Source organism: Paramormyrops kingsleyae, chromosome 24 (genome assembly GCF_048594095.1).
Source record: "Paramormyrops kingsleyae isolate MSU_618 chromosome 24, PKINGS_0.4, whole genome shotgun sequence".
Taxonomy (NCBI): domain Eukaryota; kingdom Metazoa; phylum Chordata; class Actinopteri; order Osteoglossiformes; family Mormyridae; genus Paramormyrops; species Paramormyrops kingsleyae.
This window is the reverse complement of record NC_132820.1, coordinates 26,535,415-26,559,321: the sequence shown is the minus strand read 5'-3', so window position 1 is coordinate 26,559,321 and position 23,907 is coordinate 26,535,415. Positions and strand designations below refer to the sequence as shown.

General features: G+C 40.3%; 3 long non-coding RNA genes across 6 annotated transcripts; 2 read left to right on the top strand and 1 right to left on the bottom strand.

Moving 5' to 3' along the window:
• Window positions 1-212: 212 nt before the first annotated feature.
• On the bottom strand, window positions 213-15,692 carry LOC140582267 (uncharacterized). Of its 4 annotated transcripts, XR_011985196.1 has the most exons (10): window positions 15,270-15,692; window positions 14,965-15,063; window positions 13,841-14,072; window positions 10,403-10,881; window positions 6,187-6,299; window positions 5,912-6,076; window positions 5,629-5,821; window positions 5,390-5,460; window positions 4,963-5,079; window positions 213-344 (listed from the first exon to the last, which is right to left on the bottom strand). It is a non-coding gene; the product is annotated as an uncharacterized lncRNA (long non-coding RNA). The 4 variants fall into 4 exon arrangements; XR_011985194.1 differs by having other exon boundaries at window positions 10,403-14,072; XR_011985197.1 differs by having other exon boundaries at window positions 5,629-5,816; window positions 10,403-14,072.
• Window positions 15,693-15,946: 254 nt separating this feature from the next.
• On the top strand, window positions 15,947-17,305 carry LOC140582268 (uncharacterized). The gene is made up of 2 exons (XR_011985198.1): window positions 15,947-16,090; window positions 16,490-17,305. It is a non-coding gene; the product is annotated as an uncharacterized lncRNA (long non-coding RNA).
• Window positions 17,306-20,079: 2,774 nt separating this feature from the next.
• Window positions 20,080-20,719, top strand: LOC140582338 (uncharacterized). Its single transcript, XR_011985270.1, has 3 exons — window positions 20,080-20,174; window positions 20,384-20,481; window positions 20,548-20,719. It is a non-coding gene; the product is annotated as an uncharacterized lncRNA (long non-coding RNA).
• The last annotated feature ends 3,188 nt before the right edge of the window (window positions 20,720-23,907 follow it).

The following is a 23,907-nucleotide window of genomic DNA, read 5'->3' as shown; positions in this document are numbered from 1 at the left end:
AACCAATGCAAAACAGTGTATATTGTCTACTTGAATGAGTCCTTAGAACATACCTCCACCTGTTCAGCTGATAGGCAGTGATCAAAGTCATCAGAGGCAGAAGGCAATCCAGATCCAGATTCAAGCTTATGTAAGGAGAATAGAAATTTAACCTACAGCACCTAAAATTCATAAAAAAAATTAAATAAAAAAATGAAACATGTTCTTTTTACCTTTTTATTAATCTAGCTAACTTTACATAATAGCAAGGTCCGTTCTTTTTCAAGTCTCCTTCGTTCATTGTCTTCCATCACATAGTGTTCTAGACATTTGTTATGGTGCCTTTTCAGTTTCTGTAATCGTGCCTACAATGACAAAAGCAGAAAGAAATATGTAAACAGATTTCACACACGGAAATACCAAAACAAGTATCTCTAAATTTCAAGATAAAACTGGGGACATAAGAAAACATGGCTAATTTTTATTTTTCCAGTAAGCTGATTCGATCTTCCATTTTCAAAACTTCTCACTCATTTTTCACAACAGTAATACCTGACAATAGCTTTTCCTCTTCTTTGCCTAAAACATGCAAACAAGTAACGATGCTAAGAATTAAAATTAGTGTCAGATGACAATAGTGCCATTTCACGCACCCCAAGTTGCACAGGTGTTCACTATTAGAATTAGAGGCCTTTTAGTGTTATTACACTCAATGATAACAGGTCCATTAAACCATGCGTTTCTGAAACTACTAAATAAAAAGTTTTTCAAAAAGTACTAATGTTTAACAAGGTAAGGTAATATAATTAATACGGTAACAATACAGTATTGTTAAGCAACAAATGCCAATAAGATGAATATTGCACAGAGAATTACAAGTAATGTATAATACTGCACATAGAGCAGATATTTTATGGGGCGCCGTTTGTAAAGTTACGAAACATTTTTGTACTTGCCACTTTTTCAACATTTAGTGCAATTTTCTGACATTTAGCTAGAAGTCAATGGTGTTGTGGATCATCATATTTTTTGCTGTGTAGATTATTTGCACAATTGTTCATCATATGTAAATATAAATGGTATGTCTATATATAAATATTAAATGTAAATGTCAAATATAAATGTTAAATGTAAACGTAAATATAAAAGTTAAATGTAAATATAAATGTTAAATATAAATGTTAAATGTTAACTTATATCTAAATGTTAAATGTAAAAGTTAAATGTAAATATAAATCTAAATGTTAAATGTAAAAGTTAAATGTAAATATAAATCTAAATGTTAAATGTAAATGTTAACTTATATCTAAATGTTAAATGTAAATGTTAAATGTAAATGTTAAATATAAATGTTAAATGTAGACTCTAAATGTTGAGAACATATGCAAATTCGCCACGTCCATCTGCATAGAAATGGGCGGTAACGACTAAATTAGCCCGCTAAGTGGTTCGCTTGCAAAATGGCAGGTCCAATCGCGAGGACCGTAATCCATTGAGATTATCGTCACTGCTACGCGTCGCTCGTTCGCATGTCGGTAAATACTGACGCGCGATATGTTTCATGTGATGTGTTTTCACTTTTAAGGAAAGTGAAACTGTAAGGTGTGTCCCCCCCTCGAATGACTTTTCCAGGGTGGGGGGTGCTTCTTCATTACATATGGTGTCCAGACAGGTATGCAGCTGGACACCCTAAATGAGGGATCATACTTAACCCCCTGGGGCCTGAGGCCTTTTTTCCACTTTCGAGGTAGTCTGACATGCCTTGACATTTTTAAATATTTCACCTATCTAAAAAACATTTATCCCAAAGTGATACATTTGCTTTTATTCAGCACAAACTCAGCACCAATAATCTGAGACCTCTTAGAATGTTATTATTCTATTTTTTGTTAAAATCAACTTTAAACATATACTTTTCAAAAACCTATTTTCAGACATGCTGAGAAATTGTAAAAAATCACATTATAGACATTTCTAGGTAAGACTTTTGAGCTCTGAAGCTTATAGACACAGGGGTTGGCTACACATAGGTGAAAGTGACATTCAGAAATTTTATATGGTTTGATTACTAAAGTGTTAGAACTTTGGAGTGACACTCTTTTTCTCAAAGTCAGTGGTCTTCACAATGAATATTGATGAGATAGGTGTCCTCACACCTGTAGTAGTTTGCATACTGTCAATGGCCCATCAGTCTGGAATGTCACTGCACCCCACACCCATCACTTTGGAAAGGCAGTTTGAAACGCAAGAAAAGTAGCAACAATAAAATCCCTTTCACAGTTTATTGATAGATGGAATGAAAAATGAAAAACTGTGACTATATAAATATAGAAAGCGATAAATATGATGCAGTGACTATTATTGACGCTCTGGGGACGAGGGCATCATCGACCGCGTATCTTTCTCGTGTATTTCAGTTTATATCTCGCTGAAATCATTATGTAGAATCATGAAAAAAACACTGACTAAATCCGTTATCTGTCTTCTTTTCAAAACTTCCGTTGTCAGAAGTATTAAAGTTTTTAAAATTAGGTTAAATAGGCAAAAAAAGCAAATCGTGTCACCTTTCTTTGTTTTACTTGCGTCGGGAGCGTGTAGGACCGCTCTCAGCGGAAGATCGCTATTCACGTTCTAAATACGCTGCGTTTGAATCGGCGACCACGTGATTGCAGGCACACAGGCTTAGCCCACTGAGCTATGAACACAGGTATGAGCTTCGCTGCTGAAAGTGGTAACACTGGCGCAAAGCTTCAGCGGCAGAGACGTATCCGTGTGCTATATTGTAGCCGATCAGTGTAAACACTACCCAGACATGTGCTCTTGTTTATTTCGGTCACAATGGGCGTATTCACATATTTCTTCACCCAATACTAACTGTCGGATTATCATGTTATTATCATGCGAATAGCGCGATTTGCAAGTGGGTGGGTGATCAGAGCCGCTTCGAGACGCAGACGCTTAAGTCAGTCACTCTTGTTCTTTCTATTCGTATCACGAAGCTGTAAAAATATATTTAGTTTCTACCTATATATATTTGAAAAGTAGACCGTCCAAAGTTTCTGAGGGTATTTTTAAAATGTGTATATGACAAAAACTCGCGGAGTTATTTAAACGGTCTCGCGAGAATTCTGTCAGATCCCGCCGGCGGGATCGCCGGTCCCAGGGGGTTAAAGGAAATCTGACCCTCACAAATGAATTTGAATTCTTGTCCAGCTCAGAGAGGAAGGGGGTCATGGTTACACATACAGCAGGCCAGATGGGGTAACACGTCTTTCACACATTTCTTATGGTCTGTATGAACCCACAGTGTATCATCACAGGCAACACTTGCAAGGTCTTCAGCATATAACCAGAACTCAGCTAGCAAGAGCTAAAAATCACTGAGCAGCTCAGCAGAATGTGCCAAACCAGCCCCGTTATAGCTTGTTGGGTTATTAACTGAACGGGTAGAACAAAAAACAGTATATTTCCTTGCTGCTTACTTCCGTTTTCTGTTTGCCAGATGAACATCACTAAACACATCACATGAAACATATCGCACGTTCGCGCGTCAGTATTTACGACATGCGAACGAGTGACGCGTAGCAGTGTAGCAGTGACGATAATCTCAATGGATTATGGTCCTCGCGATTGGACCTGCCGTTTTGCAAGCGATTTCTTGCCATTTCCGAACAAAATGTTCAGCAGCAGCATCTTACGACCTGCTGCCATCAGCTAAAGCATGGCGGGAAATATTTAAGGCCAATTTATACGATACTACTGATCCCCTTCTCGGCCCATTAAACATTCAGTTACAGTGGAAAGTGCAGATGATGTTGCTCCCGGCTGTGAAGCAACGCCATGTAATGCAGCGTTCTATAGCATCTAAGTGAGCCGAATTCGCCATATTGTCCTCAATCGCCCCTAACCTGCAACCACTTAGCGGGCTAATTTCGTCGTTACCGCCCATTTCTATGCAGATGGGCGTGGCGAATTTGCATATGTTCTCAACATTTAGAGTCTACATTTAACATTTATATTTAACATTTAACATTTACATTTAACATTTAGATTTACATTTACATTTAACATTTAGATATAAGTTAACATTTATATTTAACATTTATATTTATATTTAACATTTACATTTAACATTTAGATTTATATTTACATTTAACTTTTACATTTAACATTTAGATTTATATTTACATTTAACTTTTACATTTAACATTTAGATATAAGTTAACATTTAACATTTATATTTAACATTTATATTTACATTTAACTTTTATATTTACGTTTACATTTAACATTTATATTTAATATTTATATATAGACATATCATTTATATTTACATATGATGAACAATTGTGCAAATAATCTACACAGCAAAAAATATGACGATCCACAACACCATTGACTTCTAGCTAAATGTCAGAAAATTGCACTAAATGTTGAAAAAGTGGCAAGTACAAAAATGTTTCGTAACTTTACAAACGGCGCCCCATAATATTTGCACTTGGCTGTAATTTATTACACAGAGAGAATTATTGCAAACCCAGCGAAGAGGTGTGTTTTGGGGGGCATGTATTATGTGATACCTGACATGTCAAAGAAAAGCTTATATTAATCCATATCATCAGCATGATACCACACAAGCAACTAATCAAGCAGAACTAGTTAGCAAGTCTTTGCTTTGCTTATACAGTAAACAGTATAAGACTAATTCTGAGAAGAAAACACTCAAGTAGTGCATAAAAGAAACTACGTTCAGAAAATTTGCACACTCAAGATAGTGAAAAATAAGGACCCTTGTACACTTGACAAATTCCAAAATGGGGACATATAAAATCTCTACGTCTCCTCTGAGTGTCCAAACCAATCAGTGTGTTATGTCCTCATTTTGAACAATTCCGTCACACCAATATCAACTCAATTTATATAGCTATACAGTATAGTCTTACATGTCCTTCACAGATATCCGAAGTAAAACAGATATATTACCATAGAGGACTTCCCTTTTCTCTCCGCAGTCATAAGTTCACCAAAATTGTCACTAGTCTGGGTCATTTGTTTGTCCATTAGTGACTTAATTTTTGTGGCGTGCGAGTCATCCATTGTCTATTAAGGAAAAACAGAAAAAGAATGACTATATCAGAAAGAAAGCTACAAAATTCCAGTGTTAACAATTCAATACAACAATCCAGGACTGCATATAGCCTATATTCTTCACAGGAATTAAGCCATTAAGAATTTTAAAGCAGCAAATTTTACACAGAGAAGACAAACAGGCATTAATTGCCCACAATTGATATTTTTCATATTATTCATGCGAGAGAATGTGTTAAGTGTTGGTGTTAATCATTATCAAGTAGTTTTAACAAATACTAAGGAACATTCGAAATATGTAACTGAACAAAATTTTATTCACCTCTATGTAGCCAGACTCCAACTGGGCTATCTGGTTGTCATTTTCTCTTTTGGTGAGGATGATACAGCCACCTTTATAACAGCATACTGTATTTTAATTTATAGCTAGTTAGAATAAAACAGTAAAATTAATTTGTTCCTATGCAACCCATTATCACACTGTGAGCAACTCTTGCAAGCAGTAATTTATGAAATGTTGTAAAAAGGCCTAAGTAAGCAAAAAAGAGGAAACCTAAATACCTGTCTTCTCCAAGGCCAATCTGAATCTCCGTAATTATAATTAATCTCTTCTCCTGACAAAATGTCTCTAACGGCAAAGAGACAGAGATGTGGACTTCCTTCAACATCTACGACTTTCATTCGACAGTTTGGATTTCTGTGCTCATCATTGACAAGCCTCCCTAAAGTCTTATCCTCTTGAGATGCATCTATGCTGTGTAGAAGACAAAATATGGTGACTACACCTGAACCAATATCAGCAAAAGTATTTTAACACTCTTAAAATTGTCAAGTTCCTGCTTACCACCAGTTCTTCCCTTTCCATTGGAAATCATAGAAAAAAACACTTTCAGCCTCACTATATCCTTTCTTTCGTTCAAAACTCTCTTTCTCCCCGAAAACAGTTCACCTTTATATTCTACTACAAAGTCTCCTTTGTAAATGACCACTGTGCTGAACACTCCTCTTCCTACAAGCAAAACAATGATAAAGATGTTCATCTATAAATGCAGTCTAAACAGACACGATATTACACATCCCAAGAATATTAGATAAGCAGCCTACATTTCTGATACATACCTTTAGAAACATTAATAAAACGCTCTTCAATCACAGCCTTATCAGACTTTAATCTGATATGCAACTTGGCATCCTGCAATGGATGACATCTTTTTCTCCTAATGGAGTTCATTCTGTAACAATGCAGATTACAGTTATCACTTAAATTATATTCATAAAAAACAAATATTATTCCATCATTTAATAGAGACATTAATTGTCACTCAATTAAACTCAAAATATCATGCATGACAGGACACGGTATCCAGGGCTGGGCAATATAGTTGAAAACAATATCTTGACATCTTAGGTCACTGTATCGATATTCAATGTATTTAAATATTTTTTAAAAATCTCTAAAATACTTTTTAAAAGTCAGGATAGAAAGTCAGAATGAATTATGGTTTTTATTTATTCTAAGTAGTGTTTCCTAACTGAAAAACATAAAAATGCATCTCTGCTGAACATCGCATGCGCACCACAGTACATTAATTACTGCCTGCGCCATCATTGCGTTATTTATTCTTGCACTGCCTGCTCTGTTCGTCCTGCCATTTTAGGGCAAATCATATTGTCTATATTTACAATAAATAAATAAAATCGATATAACGATACACTATCAAGCCAAATCGTATGTAAAAAGATATCGAATATAAGATAAAGATTCGATATATCGCCCAGTCCCATTTTCCAAGACTAAAAATAATGGAAAACACCTTCATAATGTTATAGGTTATATATATATATATATATATATATATATATATATATATATATATATATAATCTAAGTATGAACAAAGCCAGAAGCTCATGTACATGAACCGAGTGTTTCAAATTGGTTAAATGTCATATGCTACATATCCAGTATCTCACTTACACTTTATAATTTAAAGTTAATAAGAATTTCATAATCGGTTATGATATACACTGTTTTTTAAGACAGGTATATGCCTATATATAGTCTGTTCAACATCTTATTTTTAAGACATTTAGAGAACATTACATAAACTACAATTGTCACGCTTCTAATTCCCATACATTTTACTTACTTACTTACTAAGTAATTAATGCGGGAATTATTTCCAAAATGTATATTATTTTCGGTAAAAGAATTTTTATAAATTGTAATGTAGAAAAGAAATGGAACAACTTTACCTGTTGGCGCGAAATGCTTCCTCCGATGTTTCCCGCGAAAGTGACGTCTTTCCAAATTATAGCCGCAAAATCCACTTAATCCACTTGTTAACTGCGCAGTTTGACATGAATATTCCTCCGCACTTGTTCTTGTACATGTAATATATATTTCGGCCGAAAGAACTATTTAAAATTATAGGACTTCCACTCAAAACAGGTAGTTTAATTATATTTGATATTAATCCATCTATATACACTCACCTAAAGGATTATTAGGAACATCTGTTCAATTTCTCATTAATGCAATTATCTAATCAACCAATCACATGGCAGTTACTTCAATGCATTTAGGGGTGTGGTCCTGGTCAAGACAATCTCCTGAACTCCAAACTGAATGTCAGAATGGGAAAGAAAGGTGATTTAAGCAATTTTGAGCGTGGCATGGTTGTTGGTGCCAGACGGGCCGGTCTGAGTATTTCACAATCTGCTGAGTTACTGGGATTTTCACGCACAACCATTTCTAGGGTTTACAAAGAATGGTGTGCAAAGTGAAAAACATCCAGTATGCGGCAGTCCTGTGGGCGAAAATGCCTTGTTGATGCTAGAGGTCAGAGGAGAATGGGCCGACTGATTCAAGCTGATAGAAGAGCAACTTTGACTGAAATAACCACTCGTTACAACCGAGGTATGCAGCAAAGCATTTGTGAAGCCACAGCACGCACAACCTTGAGGCGGATGAGCTACAACAGCAGAAGACCCCACCGGGTACCAGCTCACCAAAATTGGACAGTTGAAGACTGGAAAAATGTTGCCTGGTCTGATGAGTCTTGATTTTTGTTGAGACATTCAAATGGTAGAGCCTTGTTACCACTGTGCAGGCTGGTGGTGGTGGTGTAATGGTGTGGGGGATGTTTTCTTGGCACACTTTTGGCCCCTTAGTGCCAATTGGGCATCGTTTAAATGCCACGGCCTACCTGAGCATTGTTTCTGACCATGTCCATCCCTTTATGACCTCCATGTACCCATCCTCTGATGGCTACTTCCAGCAGGATAATGCACCATGTCACAAAGCTTGAATCCTTTCAAATTGGTTTCTTGAACATGACAATGAGTTCACTGTACTAAAATGGCCCCCACAGTCGCCAGATCTCAACCCAATAGAGCATCTTTGGGATGTGGTGGAACGGGAGCGTCGTGCCCTGGATGTGCATCCCACAAATCTCCATCAACTGCAAGATGCTATCCTATCAATATGGGCCAACATTTCTAAAGAATGCTTTCAGCACCTTGTTGAATCAATGCCACATAGAATTAAGGCAGTTCTGAAGGCGAAAGGGGGTCAAACACCGTATTAGTATGGTGTTCCTAATAATCCTTTAGGTGAGTACATATATATATATGTACATATATATATATACATATTACATATATGTACATATATATACATGTACATATTACATATATATATATATGTAAATATATATATATATATTCTGAAAGCAAAATGTTTATAATATATTATTAAAAATTTGCTTTGCTTTCAGAATGTTTAGTACTTAGTACATGCTAGTGGCTTAATTGATACATGGAATTAGCATAGTAATATTAACCATATATTGCTCCTGATTTTATAATATATCAGAATGTGGTTTGCTAAGCACGCTACATGCTATCGCTGCTAGCAACCTGTGTGGAATTAGCATAGTCGTATTTGTTATAGTGCTCCTTATTTTTCACTATGACAATATTTGCCACGCATACTTATTATGTATGCGTAGTGACCTGTTACATGGAATTATTAGAGTCATATTTGCTATATGTTGCTTTTAATTTTCTGTTGTATCTGAATGTGGTTTGCTAAGAAGACTACATGGTAGTGATTGCTAACATTACAAGTAAGTATAAATCGGCGTAGGTAAATTTGCTAATACTGTTCCTTATTTTTGTACTGTATCAGAATGTTTATGGTTGGCATGCTACAGTTATATTAAACTGTTTTATTTATTGATGTACTGCGAGATAGAAATAACATTACCATGGCATACTAGCAATGTGTAAATATATATATTTACGTAATGCTAAATATTAGCCTAAAGCTTCCTGCGGTACAAAAGTAAAATTTCATTGGTTTAGATCATCCAATCAAAAAAGTAGATTTTTATTGGTTTGTTTGGATCACCTGATCAAAATGTGTGCGTAGAATAAGGAAGTGCAGTTCACATGAATTCCTGTTGGGGCGCTGCGTTTTACACACTCTGGGGGGGGGGGGGGGGGGCACACACACTTTTGGTACACAAATCAGGTTGTCGTCATTTTTCAGGACACGTGAAATTTTTTGCCCAGTGATGTTTTTTAGCATACTGAACATGATAGTATAGCTAAACAAATGAGGATGTGTTTTTTGGTCCCCATTTGCCAAGAGGTCCCCAGTTAACTGGTGAAAATGTCCTTAATGACAGTGTCAGTTCTGGATGTGAGGAGTAGCATCCTGTCACTGAGCGTACTCCTCTGGTTGTTAATCTCCAGCATATCGCGGAGGTTTAGGCCTGGACTAATTGCTCTGACGACACCTTCAATTATTTCAGCCTCACTATGATTTGTTTTTGACCCCAAGTCAATCTGATGGACCTGACTGTTTCTAAAAATCTGGACATGTTGCTGCTTGTGGAAACATGGCAGAAACCTGAAGATAACTTGCACCTAAATCTACTTACACCTCTGGGTTATAGTTTTCTATGTAAACCCCGTCTGACGGGCAGGGGTGGTGGTCTAGCGGTGATACACCGTGACTGTGTTGAAACAGCAATTGTTGAGTTTCATGGGATTACATCCTTTGAATATCTGGCTTGTAAAATTGCTGGAAAGGCTCCGTTGCACGTCATATTAATCTACAGACCTCCGAAGCCTCACCCTAATTTTTTCCTTGATCTCAATGAGATACTTAGTCTTGTTTGTGGCATGTCTACCGCTGTGATTTTGCTTGGCGATTTTAATATTCATGTGGATACTGACTGTCCATCAGCTAGTGAGCTGTGTTCAGTACTGAATTCTTTCAGTTTTGTGCAGCATATTGATTTTCCAACACATGATAAGGGTCATACCTTGGATCTTGTTTGTTCCACCGGTGTACAGAATGTATGTACATCTGGTTCTTTCATTGGAATCTCAGATCACAAGCTGGTGGAATTTAGTTTCAGTTATCCACTGCCAAGTGAATTATCCATGTGTATGTCTGTCGATGCTTCCTGTCTTCGTGACGGGCCACGGTTGATGCTTCTCTGTGGTGCTGACATGCTGAACTCCTTTGTGGTGCCGGGGCTGTGGAAGCTCGAGCACATCGAGGAGATCATCAACAACTTTGGACTGGTGTGCATCACCCACGATGGATCCGATCTGGAGGCCATTATTCGGGGCTCCGACCTCCTCCGGCCACATTACCGCAACATCCACATGGTGTGCGAGTCGACGGTCAAGGAGTCGAGCGCAGACATCCGCCGCATGCTGCAGTGTGGTCAGACTGTGCAGAACCTGCTGCCTCAACCGGTCCTCAGCTACATCCGGCAGCGGCGCCTCTACACCGCTGAGAATGAGCAGAGGAACGCAGATGTTATGTCGGCTCCTCTGCAGAAACATGCAGGGAAGCATGACTGAGGCCAGCCCCCCCACTGCCACTCTGCCCGTCTGTAACTTCATCATCTTGCCATTTCTACCTTCCCATTTGTTGGGGATCCCCATATTGCTCTTAATAAAGTCCTAAATGAGTTGAACATTGACTTGGACAACTGTCCCCATTCAGTAGATGTTGATGGCATTCTAAGTACATAAAGGCTTTAATCAGCAAGTTCTAAAAAGTGAAGATTATCTTACTATTTTGCCAACAAGTACATTCTATGTTGTCTCAACATAGGTGGCACTAACATAGTAAATGTAAATCGTGTACACACAATGTAACACTTGGGTTTTATGTTGACACTTGAGTGTATGGTGCTGGACTCTGCTGAACTTATGAAATCACGATTTTAATTATTTTTTTGTAGACATGAAACTGATGGTTTTTTCCACTACTGCTTAAATTATTTTTTTCCACTAGTGCTTAAATTAAAATACAGTTATGTCAATATACATGGAGTTGGCCCACCCTTTGCAGCTACCTGTATAAGAGCTTCACCTCTTCTGGGAAGGCTGTCCACAAGGTGTAGGAGTGTGTTTGTGGGAATTTTTTAGCATTCTTCCAGGAGAGCATTTGTGAGGTCAGGCACTCATGTTGGACATGAAGGCCTGGTTTGCAGTCTCTGCTCTAATTCATCCCAAAGGTGTTCTGTTGGGTTGAGGTCAGGGCTCTGTGCAGGCTAGTGAAGTTCCTCCACACCAGACTTGCTCACCCATGTCCTTATGGACCTTGCTTTGTGCAAAGGTGCACAATCATGTTGGTACTGGAAGGGGCCTTCCCCAAACCGTTCCCACAAAGTTGGGAGCATGAAATTGTCCAAAATGGCTTTGAATGCTGCAATAAGAGTTCCTTTCACTGGAACTAAGGGGCCAAGCTCAACCCCTGAAAAACAACCTCACACCATAATACATATTTCCATTTAAAGTAATATTCTTTTTGATTCGTCTGCAGATGCAGTTAAGCTTCGTCACACGACTGTGGGTGTGGTTTACTGGAACTGGGTTCAAAAGTGCGTGCACGTGTTCCAAGCTTCCAGTGTCGTCAGTCACATAGTAACTGCTGGTCAAGTACAATGTCTCGGAAACGTCCCATCGCTAGCGTTAAGCGCGCTCACACTGCGCGGAGCTTTGATGAGGTATTTTGTTGCCCGAGTGCTTAAATATACGGAGTGCTGTACATGTGTTGATTACAAATGGAGATGATCGGTTCATTTGGGCTTGTATCCCGTTTGGGCAAAAAGCGAACAAGACCTATTATCTTCCGCTTTGATTGATGTTCTGGTAGTAAAGCGTTAGACCTCTTATTTTGTTTATATGGGATAGCTTTCGCTGAGATATGCGATTAAACTTAGTCTGTTCGATTCATGTTCACGATAACTGCGAAATAGGATAAGCAGTCACTTTGAAAATCACAAAAATGTCGCTCGTGCTGTAATTTGGATCGCAACTGAAATGCATAATTTAAGGTTGCTCAGTAGTGTGGTGCATTATGTCCTTATCTATAAACAGATTTCTGTTATGGAAATCACTTTCAGAATTCTGTTGAGGGAAATATTCAGTGGAGTATTACAGATTATTGTTGGATTAAGTACTGAAATATTATTATAAAACTAAGAAGTTGGAGTAAGAAGCTGAAGCATCTGGCTTGTTTTGGTGTATCACTCACTGGGTTAAGACCTTAGGCTGATAGTTGGAAGGTCACTAGCAGACTGGTGCTGTCACTGGACCCTGTCCTTCTGCCCATTCAGAAAACTGCATGTGACTACATGTAGTGTAATTTTGTATTGTTTCCCAATGCATTTTCTGCAGGTACCAAAGAAAACCAATGTGGTGCTGCTGTCTTGTGGCTCCTACAACCCAGTCACAAACATGTACTGTACCTGACTGTCATAAGCTACTAACAAAACGTTCATGCCAACTTGATTTTTTATATAAAAAGTTGTCATTTTTAATGGGAACATTAAGTATGACATACAAACTAAATACTGGTACATAGCGTGCCATGCTAACTTTTAGCTCCACAAAGTTTAAATGTGCAACTTACTTTGTTAAAAAGCATGAACCAACATAGGACACCTGTGCTGTGCTTGGCTTCCCCAGGACATTATGAAGTTGTGAAGGGGATCATATCACCAGTGGGCGATGGCTACAACAAGAAGGGCCTGATCGAGGCCAGCCATCGGGTGGAAATGGCCAAGCTGGCGGTAGAGGACCACAGCTGGATTGAGGTGGACAGCTGGGAGAGCAGGCAGGCCGAATGGCTGGAGACAGTCAAAGTGCTACGGTGAGCTCGCCCTAAGGGTGAAAGAAGGGCCCCATTTTTCAGCTATGAGTCCTTTCCTTTGACCGTTACACCCCCTGTTGGCTGAACTGATCTTTAACACTCTGCTCCCAGGCATCACCGGCAGGAACTGCTCTCCCAGGAACCAGACTGGCGTAACGAAGGACTACATACTGACTTAACTCTCCGCTGTGCGCTCCTGAACTGTAGGTCGCTGACGGATAAGACTACTTTCCTCAACGACCTGACTGTTTCTAAAAATCTGGACATGTTGCTGCATGTGGAAACATGGGGGAAACCTGAAGATAACTTGCACCTAAATCTACTTACACCTCCGGTTTATAGTTTTCTATATAAACCCCGTCTGACGGGCAGGGGTGGTGGTCAAGCGGTGATACACCGTGACTGTGTTGAAACAGCAATTGTTGAGTTTCATGGGATTACATCATTTGAATATCTGGCTTTTAAAATTGCTGGAAAGGCTCCGTTGCAATACCGCAACATCCACGTGGTGCGCGAGTGGGTGGCCATCGACGTGTTGGCCAGAGACATCCGCCGCGCGCTGTGGCATGGCCGCGGTGTCCGGTACCTGCTGCCTGACCCGGTCCTCAGCTACATCCAGGAGCGGCGGCTCTACGCCACTGAGAGTGAGCAGACGAACGCTGACGTTCTTCTGGCTCCGCCTTCACACCTCTCTCTGGGGCGGAGGTCGCTGAGGTGGTTAAAAAACTCCTCGGTGGCCGGGCCCCGAGGGTGGATGAGATCCGCCCAGAGCTCCTCAAGACTCTGGATGTTGCAGGGTTGTCCTGGTTGACACACATCTGCAACATAGCGTGGACATTGGGGGCCTTCATCCAGGGCTTTTAGCATATATGTATGTATGTAAGTATGTGTGTGTGTATATACGTTTATATAAATTTAGCCTTACAGTATGTATACTGTTGTTAACATAGGGAGTACTTCCATTCCATTCATATGTGTTTTTAGGGCCGGGTCAGATATGATCAGATATGCAGCCATTTAGTCACTGCAGCTACTGGGCAGGCTGCAGCATGCTGCCAGATGTAAAACAGAGTCAGAGCTGCAACTCTGGAGATATACACTCGGTGACAAAAAAAAGTTAGGCACCTAGATGGAGTGGTGGAAATGAAATGAATCTGCATGTGGTGAAAGGTCATGTGACTATATCGTAATGATTATAATCAGGGTTCTTGCAGGTTTCAGTAAGTTAAATTTAAGACCTTTTTTAAGACATTTTAAGACCGTTATGAGTAAAAGACCAACACGATGCATTACTAGAAACATTCGAATGATACCAGAATTTCTCACTCATATCCTTAGCCCAACATCCACATATCATATGTGTTTACAAAGTGTGTTTTAATAAGTTCACATGTGTTTAAAGCATGTGGGAGTGTTAACCCTCCTATCGCGGAAGTTACGTTCCAGACCCATCAACGATAATGAAAACAACTGGAAACATCTGATAAACATGGGGAATCCACACGGGGTTAACGAGGGTGCGTGCAGACGAGCGGGGCAGGACATACTGCACTTTTAATCAGATTTTTTAGATTTTCTAAGCAATTTTTATTCAAATAAGTTTTTTTTCATCTCTATTTTGCTTTTTTGACTTGGCTTAACTTTTTAAAATCTTGTTTTTATAAAGCATATTAAATAACTCCTGTGTATGATAATAAAAACTTGCCTTACCATAAGGAGACCGAGAAACGTTCTCCTCAAGACCACACGAACAACTAAAAACTATATGCTGGAAACTAAGACATTCACAAGGTAACTCCATGAAAAGCTCTGTAAAAGTAGAAATGTGTTTATTTTAATTATAATTTAAGATAACGTGAGCCAACTGGCTAGTAGTTGCCTTTTAACTGAAAAAATTCACTCCAGTCATTAGAGAAAAAAGTTACTACATCAAAACATTTACATTGCAATAATGTATGGCATGAAACAAACTTGTAATTATGTCATTCAGTAATACAAATAATAAAACAACATACCGTTCACATTGGCCTCAAGAACTAAGTTAGCGCTTGATTCGCCTGCACTTCCTGTTGTAGCTGAGCGTGCACCTGACGTCAGGGGCTGAAAGTGCACGTTCTGCAGCCAGACCCTTCTCAAACTGGATGGTTGCCTAGCTGCAGTGATCACGCAATGGGATTTGTAGTTTTATTACCACGCAGACACCGGTGCAGACCAGAAAACACAACCAACGGATTAGTTTTACAGCGATTTACTATTTTATTTTCAACGCTTTTTGGGAATGAACGGAGGTAAGAATTTTAAGACTTGGCTAAATTAAATTTAAGACCTAGGATGAAAATCTGGGCATTTGTAAGACATTTTAAGGCCTTAAATTTAACTTTCTGAATTTTAGACTTTTTAAGACCCCGCGGGAACCCTGCATTCATCTGAAAAATAATCAATTCTGCTTTTCCGAATTAACGTAATAATCATCCTGTTTTTCTGAGTAATAATTTTCTGTTTTTCTGAATTAATGATATAAACTTTCTATTTTTCATGATGCACGATCTGTGTAGTTTAATCCGCTTTTGTTGATGGTTTGTAGACGGTATTATCATTAGTTTGTCGCCTTTGCGCAGAACCTATTCCGCCGCGCTTGACACCGCAGTGTTTCTCCCGGATCAGTAGATACAGTAAGACACGCTTCACGGAAATAAGCCGATGCATGTGAAATTCATTCAGAGCGGCTTTGCTGTGACTAAAGACCATGTCAGACAATCGCTGCAAATACTGGATCCTCATGGAGCGCAACTCTGGCGCCGGAATCGTCTCCGGAGGCGTTTGTATCGGAATCCAGGTCCAAACTTTTATTAAATATCACTTTATTTAAGTAATATTATTAAATATTTATTCTGTTATTGATGACCATTTTCAAGCCACACGCGCCGGCTTTAGCGGTTAGAAGGAAAGACACTGACTTTTAGTATTAATATCTGGTGTCCTTTTGTGGTAAATATGCTTGTGGTGAATATGTCTGATGAATGTCACTGCTTTGTAATTTTATTTACCCGTAGTCAAGCTGTTAGTTTAGCTCGCGCCGCATTTTGGTGGCTCTTCCCTTCCAGCTCATTTCCTGAGCTATTTCATAAACTTCAGTTCCCGTTTCGTTCGGGGAAGCTGTGCTGTTTTTATATTGTACAGAGACATAAAGTACAGGCTGCCTGATGGTATTAATAATTCTTCCTCCTGCCTACAGACTCCTGCCAGCTGATGCTGGACCCCAACACAGCACACAGATACCTGTCTCTGTCAGGGGGGAACAGGAAGGCGAAAGGGGAGGCAGAGGAGCAGCCATATCCTGATCATCCTGAGAGATTTGACTGCATCCACCAAGTTCTCTGCAGAGAGATTCTGACTGGCCGCTGTTACTGGGAGGCTGAGTGGGATGGAGATCGAGCCTGGATAGGAGTGACTTAACGGAATCGAGAGGAAAGGAGTGAATGACTGTCTAAGTGCAAAGAGACTTAACTATCTGCTTGGAGGCAATGACAAGTCATGGAGTCTGTGGTGTCGTCCTGAAAGATACTGTGTCAATCACAATAATGAACAGACTGACATACTAATACGGCCCTCAGGCTCCCGCAGAGTAGGAGTGTATCTGGACTGGGCGGCTGGTACTCTGTCCTTTATGGACTGACCCCCCTGTACAGATTCACCTCCTCATTCACTGAGCCCCTCTATCCAGGGTTTTATGTTGATATAAACTCCTCAGTGTCGCTGTGACGTGTTGCTGGTTCTCCTGGCAAAAAGGTAAAATCTCTGCCTTTTAACCTTTATAATCCTTTTTACTCTGAAATGTATGTTTAACTAAAATAAATGCCTGTGTTCAGCGAGCTGAATAAACATGAAATATAGTTCTATAGTTTTTCTCTCTGACTAAAATGTAACTAAATGTAATCCTGATTTGGGGGGGGGGCTTTCCCCCTCCCCTGTATATGTACATTTTATATATTTATGCCTATTTACTGTATTTCCTCCCTGTAAAATGACAATAAAGGCTTTCTGTTCTGTCCTATTAATGTCCTGCTTCAGCGTCACCCAAAGCATAACTGAGTAACATAATGAAACCACAGTCTGGTGGATTAAATTAAATTCTCTTTATTGCTGCAGCTGAATATAACAAACACAATGACAATCAATGTATATAATAACCATTTAACTGGAGACATAACAGAAAGTAAAAACATTGGAAAATATAATTACATCTCATTACTGCCCTGGGTTAGTGGATTAAAGTAAATAAAATTATTATTAATTTATTGGATTAAATAATGAAATTTCTATTTATCAAATAATAACCCACCCCACTGTGAAAGGTCTGGTTACTCCCCCGTCGGGCAGAAGGGGCAGGTGCCCACCCACTCTCGCCACCCCCACCCCACTGTGAAAGGTCTGGTTACGCCCCTGTCGGGCAGAAGGGGCAGGTGCCCACCCACTCTCGCCACCCCCACCCCACTGTGAAAGGTCTGGTTACGCCCCTGTCGGACAGGCACCCTTACCCCCCTCACTGGTCAATCACAAAGGAGGTCTGGGTAGATCGTATGGCATAAAAAATCGAGGATGGATGATGCGTTCAACCGCGCCAGCTGCTGCCAAACTCCAGCAAGCGGCCGCATCACCTAGTTAGCCTCCAATTTATTTCTACTAAACTTAAGAAAGGGTATAAAACTGAATGGAGGAGCTGGACCAAGTAAGAAGCCAAAAACCTACCACTTCCATATGGAATGGGGGGAGGACTGTTTTTTCTTCCACCATGTCATATTCAAAGTGCGTTTGCCTCATCTGTCAGTCTGCCGTTGCTATTCCGAAGAAGGGAAATGTGGAGCGGCATTTTCGGACTGTTCATAAAAACTACAACATTAACTTCGTAAACGAAAACGAGCTGAGAAAGAGAAAGGTGAAGGAACTAAAATCCCAGTTCAATTCAAAAATACTTTATTTATCCCAAAGGGAAATTATTATTATTATTATTATTATTATTAATGTCTGTATATCAAGCTGCTGCCATATTTCTTATATCCACTGGACACGTCAGTTCACAGAACAAGCGATCCAGAAACAATGTGTACTTTTCAGGGAGGCCACAAGGTGGAGACAAAACATAGATTACTAAATATAAGAGGTTCAGAATTAAATTATAAGAAAGCCCATCTTATGTGCGATATTTATAAAATACCATGATGACTCCATTTTAACGGGAGTTAAATGACAGTTTATGCCAGTTTGTAATTAGCAGTCATTTGCGTTCTTTCATAATAAAAATAAATCAAATATTATGAACCATAAATCATCCGTATATTTTGCAAGAACAGACATCGCACTGCTGAAGTTCAGCACTTTCCCGTTTGAGATGAACGTGATGTTGCGGTTTCCTGCCCGGCGACCTTTAAAAATCCATGACAGCAGCAGTTAGATGCAGCGTGTGCAAGCGGCCATATTCACTGACAAAATCAAGCTGATCACTAAGACTTAGTTTGTGGTTAATTAATACAGAAGTAACAGCATAATACAACATTATTTGTGCCCCCTCAGGTAAAGTGTTACCGATGAGAGAACACTTTGAAAATCAGTAAATAACATTTTCTCTTGCCTTGGCTCCATGTCTAAATCAGACCTAGACATGTTTCAGTAGATTATCATGTTCCCTCAGGTTATTGCACTTACCACACACAGTATGAAGTAAATGTAAGTGAACTAAAATCTCCATGCAATGAATTAACATCCTGTGAGTGTGTATCAAGTGCTGCAGCCCATACATTAGCAACGGGCATCAGATCACTGTATTCAGCAGAATGAGGGGTTATTCAGAAAGGACGAGTGTATTATTATAAAACAGATCGATAAATCAACTTACTTAAGCAATTATTACTGTGTCTTGTCCAATAATCCAACATGCTTTCCCAGCTGGCAGCTTTCAAAGAGGATTGACCTCATTGTTCTTGCAAAACTAGACATTTATGAAGGCCTCTATACCTTAACAAACTTACGATGAAATGCAGCACAGCCCTTGATGTCCTGTCTGGATGCATGGAGGTGATTTTCTGTACTGAGTTAGATCAAATGCATGAATCCATTTCCAAAAGCTGTTTATCTGGGTCCCCGCGATGGGGCACCTTGGATATGGTGCCAGTATCTCACAGGCCTTGGACACCTAATCACTCAGGCATTTCTGAGTCGCATCTTTGTTTAGCCTGATCTTTATTTTTTGTCTAGCAAATTTAACATAAACCAGTGTGTGGCCTGAATGAAAAGCTAATGAAAGCTAATTCAGTGGCTGGAAAAGGTTTTCCTGGTTATTTACATATATTTCAGAGGTTCACAGGGCTGCCAACTTTGGTCGACGAGGGCTCGGCCTATTAGCCGCAGTGTAATGTCCATAATCTGCATAAATGACGTGACACCAGACGACACCTAGCGATGGCCGTAAATGACGAGGGCTCGGCCTATTAGCCGCAGTGTAACCTCCACAGTCTGTATAAATAACGCAGCACCAGACGACACCTAGCGATGGCCGTAAATGACGAGGGCTCGGCCTATTAGCCGCAGTGTAACCTCCACAGTCTGTATAAATAACGCAGCACCAGACCACACCTAGAGGCGGCCGTAAATGACGAGGGCTCGGCCTATTAGCCGCAGTGTAACCTCCACAGTCTGTATAAATAACGCAGCACCAGACCACACCTAGAGGCGGCCGTAAATGACGAGGGCTCGGCCTATTAGCCGCAGTGTAACCTCCACAGTCTGTATAAATAACGCAGCACCAGACCACACCTAGAGGCGGCCGTAAATGACGAGGGCTCGGCCTATTAGTCTATTAGGCTAGCACTTTGCTGGGCGTTGTGCCGGCATGGGCTGTGACGTGCATTACACTGAAGGCAATGGTGAGGATGAGAGTTAGGCTTAGAGTTACGGTTAGGTTTTTGAAAGGGGTTACAAAGCCCCAATCCTGTGTCCCAGTGAACTGGAAACACAGTTCTGCACGGTCCTATCTGGGCATATCCATAGAGCGCAACGTCCCACTTACGTTCCAATCCCCTTAGTTAAAGTTTATTAATTTCCCCTTTTATTTTTTAATCCTTTTATTTTGCAGGGAACGGTGGCGGTGAAGACCTGAAGGACCCAGAGGAGTTCCAGACACCAGGCAGCAACCCGGGGGAAACACACAAGGAGCAGCGACGACACCCACAGGTAAGTATGTGCCCTTACATAGACCTTTCTTAAGGTTCTGTAATTATATTTGCCCTTTACTTTCAGGTTCTCGGACTGGCACCCCCAACAGATCTGACAATAGCCCCCCCCCCACAGATTTGACCTTTTGTGGGTGCGGTATCGGCACTACTCCAGGACCCCCCGGAGGCACCTCCCAGCGCCTAAGACCACCCCCCCCAGAGTCAATCCGTTGCCATCCGGACCAAACACGTTCCTAATAAAGCCAGTTTCTTCAGCACTGTGTCCCACATCCTTCCTCTATGGAGGCTTAAGGGAAATGAGGGCAGCACAGTGGGGAATTCTATTATATTTCAGCGGTTATTTAATACAGCAAAGTGCAGAAATGCAACAGGCTAGAAATACTAGCTGCTTTAGGTGCAAGTATGTCTATATTAATGGCATGACGTCTGCGGAGATGGTTGCTAAGGTTCGTTGTATTTCCAAAGTATTTTAACTCAGATTTACAATGTCTGCAAACTGCAACGGACTTGTCAATCTTTCCATTTACTTTGTGAAAACCGAAGTAATCCCAAACCTTTGATTTCATGCTGGCTAGTGCCTTGCAAATTTCTCCTTCTTCGTTGCCCTCCATTGTGCACTGCTGCGTTTATTCAGATGACAACAAACAGGCGCGAATTGAAGATTAGCGACGTAATCCCCTGCGCCACTGCAGTGAGGGCGCACTTTACGTCGCAGACGCAACTAATTTAAGATTTATATTTATTTTTTTTAATTATCCATCGTATATTCGTTATATAATCGCGATTCATTCGATTTTAAAATATTAAATCGATTATTAATATACAGACCCTGACACAGTTTCCCTGTGGGGGATAGTACTGACATGTGCTGAGCAGTTTCTAATAAAGACATTTTGCAAATACAAAATAATGTATGAGCAAAATGTTTCAGCTGTAGCACATTTATTTCATATATGAATTTCACAAATCTCGCTGTAATGAAGATGATGAAATTACCCAGGCTTAGTGTGATTTTTCTTTCATAACAGTCAAATGACAGCAGGGCATGGTCAGCAAGTAGACACATAGATTTGAATAAGAGGCCACATTGCCAATTGGAATTTGGAGGTCTTATTCATCCTGGGCCAGGCAAATGCAAAATGCATAGTACACAGCAGGTATGGCTCTGTAAAGAAACACTGGCTTCCATATTAAACACTGGGATCCATAGCGCTGTGGTGCTCAACCCGACTCTATGCCTGGGCAGTGCAAGGCTGCCTTTGGTCGTCCCGGAGACGCCTCTTCTTCCCTTGGTGGACTCTCAAGCCTCTGACGGTTGGTATCTTCCTCCAGCCTCTGATCTTCTCATTTTCCATTGCCATTCCATTCATTACTGTCAGATCTGTCCTGGTCGCTCCTACTTCCATCCCACCTCTCGATGGACTGCTGGACTCTCTTACTCTTTAATTGTAATTCAGTTGATGATACTGCTTCCTTTTTTTGCACCACAGATGGAAATAACTCAAACAACAACATTTAAAATGAAACCGACAAACAACATTTAAGCGCTTCACTCTTTAAAAAACTTTAAACACGAATAGCCCTAAATGGAGCTTGTAAGTCTTTGGCTTCAACACCAGTGATCAGCTATTGGCTCTAATGCCCATTCATTCCCAGATAGCAAAATCTTTCTGGCCTGGATGTGGCCCACATCACGCATGATCATCTGGCCCACATACCGCATGGAATGACGGCGATTGAGCGGACCGCTCTCGGTTGCCACATCAGGTTAACATCTGGGCCAGAGTTGGGCCTTATGTTAGCCACAAGTGGCCAGGCTCTGTCTGAGATCTGGCCCGGATCTGGCCCACATACTGCATGGAATGACATAGCGATTGAGCGGATCGCTCCCCACACATAGCAAAATTGGTATGGCCCGGATCTGGCCCACACTATGCGCTTACACCCGGCCCACATACCGCAATGAATGACGGCCCCTTGATGGCCCAGATCTGGTTTGCCAGAGGTGGCCCACACATGGGCCAGCACAAAGCCAGATGTAGACATGTTGGTGGCCCTGTTCTGGCCCAGAACAGTTTCAGCTCGGGCACCAAATGTCAGCCTATGTGTACCTTAATCAAGTCATGTAATACCTACTTAATATTAATTTAATATTCATTGAAATATTAAGTTACCTCATCATTCAAATAAAGTTGATCTACCTTAATTTTTTTGTTTTCTACTCAGAAATGCCCATGCAAATAGTTAAAACACTCTCTTTAGTATTAGTACCTTGTTTTACTTATGTCAGGGGAAATAAAAAGCAACCGCATTTCACAATTCAACATTTTAATAAATGTTAAATAATAATAAAAATCATCACTTCATTAACCCCCATGGGGAAATTGCCTTTTATGTCTCCCTCAACTTGCTCTTTGTAAGTAAGTTGTCTGTGAAGGGAGCTGGGAGTTAAGGGCCTTGCTCAAGGACCCACAGACATGCAGAGGCTGGGTTTGAACTGGTGATCATGTGATTACAGGCACACAGGATTAGCCCACTGAGCCACACAGAACACATGATCCCAGTTGTTTGAGTACAAGAATTTTTATAAATAAATTACAAATATCAACACTAAACACAAAAAAGCATGCAATGGGTATTTTAGACATCCAGAAATTGTGCAAATGTTGCTAAACCAGTCAAGTAGAAAACAATTTGAACAGTGGAATGTAATCGTGTGCATTATATGTGTGTATGATCAGCAGGGTTTAAATATGAGTACAGTCTCATATTCTTGTACTCAAACAACTGGGATCATGTGTTCTGTGTGGCTCAGCCGGGTGTAAGCGCATAGTGTGGGCCAGATCCGGGCCATACCAATTTTGCTATGTGTGGGGAGCGGTCCGCTCAATCGCTGTCATTCCATGCAGTATGTGGGCCAGATCCGGGCCAGATCTCAGACAGAGCCTGGCCACTTGTGGCTAACATAAGGCCCAACTCTGGCCCACATGTTAACCTGATGCGGCAACCGAGAGCGGTCCGCTCAATCGCCGTCATTCCATGCGGTATGTGGGCCAGATGATCATGCGTGATGTGGGCCACATCCGGGCCAGAAAGATTTTGCTATCTGGGTTAAAATGTTTAAAAACCAAAACGTCCTCCTTGTGTAACACAAACATTTTGCGCACATGATGTCATCATGGGGAAAGTATTTCTTGTATTTTCAAAATAAAAAAATACTTAATTTCAAAGTATTTAGATAAAAATGACAATCATTTTCATGAATAAGTCAAATACAAATTATAAAATACAATTTTGTATTTTAAATATGCATTTTAAATACATGTATCAGAGATATTGCCCATTCCTGCTTCTGTCTTATCTTCATGTGTTACGTTTGCAGGGAAGGATGAAAGCAGGTAGGCAAGAATGCAAAAGCAAGCGG